This window comes from Elephantulus edwardii, unplaced genomic scaffold, assembly GCF_000299155.1.
Source record: "Elephantulus edwardii isolate Elephantulus edwardi_28Jun2011 unplaced genomic scaffold, EleEdw1.0 scaffold00196, whole genome shotgun sequence".
In the NCBI taxonomy this organism is placed as follows: domain Eukaryota; kingdom Metazoa; phylum Chordata; class Mammalia; order Macroscelidea; family Macroscelididae; genus Elephantulus; species Elephantulus edwardii.
In genome coordinates, this window is record NW_006399946.1 from 4,166,338 (window position 1) to 4,168,238 (window position 1,901).

Consider the following 1,901-nt stretch of genomic DNA (forward strand, 5'->3'; position numbering starts at 1 on the left):
TCAAGATCCATCTAACATTAGCTATAATATCCTTAGTACCACAACCTCTTCTAAATCCAGCCTGCACATCCGGCAGTTTTCTGTTGACATATTATTCCAAACGTTTTGGGATAATTTTCAGCAGATTCTGGCTTGCATGTGATATTAATTATATTGTTCGATAATTTCTGCACTCTTTTGGGCCACCGTTCTTTGGAATGAGAACAAATATCGATCTTTTCCAGTCAGTCGGCCAGCTGGCTGTCCTCCAAATTTCTTGGCACAACTTAGTGAGCACATCCAGGACAGTATCTGTTTGCTGAAATATGTCAATTGGTATGGCATCAAGTCCTGGAGCCTTGCTTTTTGCCAATTCCTTCAGAACAATTTGAACTTTCTCCTTCATCACCATAGGCTCTTGCTCATAGGTTATTTCACGAAATTCTTCTGTGTCAGCCAATTCCTTCTGATACAGTGATTCTGTGTACTCCTTCCATCTTCTCTTGATACTTCCTGGATCATTTAACATTCTAGTAGTCTTGAATCACATGCCTTTGGGGTGGCAAAAAACTCCTTACCACTAGGCTACCAGAGCTCCCTTATTAATATACAGCTTGGGATTTAAAGCATATGTACATTACACTGTGAATCATGACTATATTGGCATCACAGATAAAAATAAGTTTTTAATTTTTCTAAGAAAGATGAATTCTTTTATATTCAGTACATTCTATTGATCTGAACTTGCCAATCATCTCCTTGCTTAAACTTGAAATGGAAGTGCCCTGGAGAACAAAAACAAAGAGAAAAGAAAAGAAAACAAAGATTTCTGACTTTGAAGTTAGGGACTTTGGTTCAAACTTTTGAGGATTTTTTGCATTGGCAATGACAAACAGTTAAATTAATGATGAACAATATTTTTTCCATTCTATCTATTTTCATATTTGTTTCTTTTATTTTATTTCCTTTAGGTATAGCAGATTAATACCTTTCCCTGTGTGAAGAAATGCTATTTGAAATTATTGTTTTGTCCCAAACCCTCATAGTTTTTAATCAATTTTGTTGTGTAATTTAAACTTAAAAAAAATCTTTATACTTTTAAATCTGCCCATGTGTTTTAAGTGGAACACTTTCCTTTGTATATTTTTATTGCTAATGTTTTAATTCACAGCACTGACTACATTATTATATAATTAGAATTATAGAAATTATATAAAGGTTACTTCTAATGTAATTTCTTAGAATATTAATATGGTATCTATTGTTGTTGTGTACCATAGAGATTAAACCTAATGGGTTTTCAGAGGCAGTAATTGCACAGGAGGAGATTGTGCATCCTTCTGTGCAGCAGCTGGCAGCCTTGAAACTTGTGCCTTTGGGATTGCAATACAGCTTCTTGCCACCAGGCCATGAGAGCTCTCTATATGGTGCCTACAATGTGATCATGTACAGATGAGAAGTATTATCTGATGAACCTGTGCTTTCTATTAGGCATTGTTATCTAACTATAGGCAAGAAATTCTTTCAATGTGACCCTGTTCTATGTTTACATTCATTAAAGATTTGGTGCTGTAGTAAAGCAAAGTAAAAAATTACATGGTACTTGGTTCTTAAAAGCTTGTCATGAACGAGTGATCATCAGAAGGATTCACCATCCTATGAGGAAGAGAGTACCAATATACCATAAAAGGATTTTTAACAGTATCTATATTGAGAGGATTCTAATGTGAAACTTATACTTGGACCAGGAGGCAGTCGTCAGAACAGAGCAAGGGAACACTGCATGGTTCAAAATTGAGAAGGGCGTATGCCAGGGATGCATCTTATCTCCATACATTTTCAACCTATATGCAGAGCAGATTATCCGGGAGGCTGGGTTCTATGAGGAGAAATGTGGGGTCAAGATTAGTGGATGATTTATC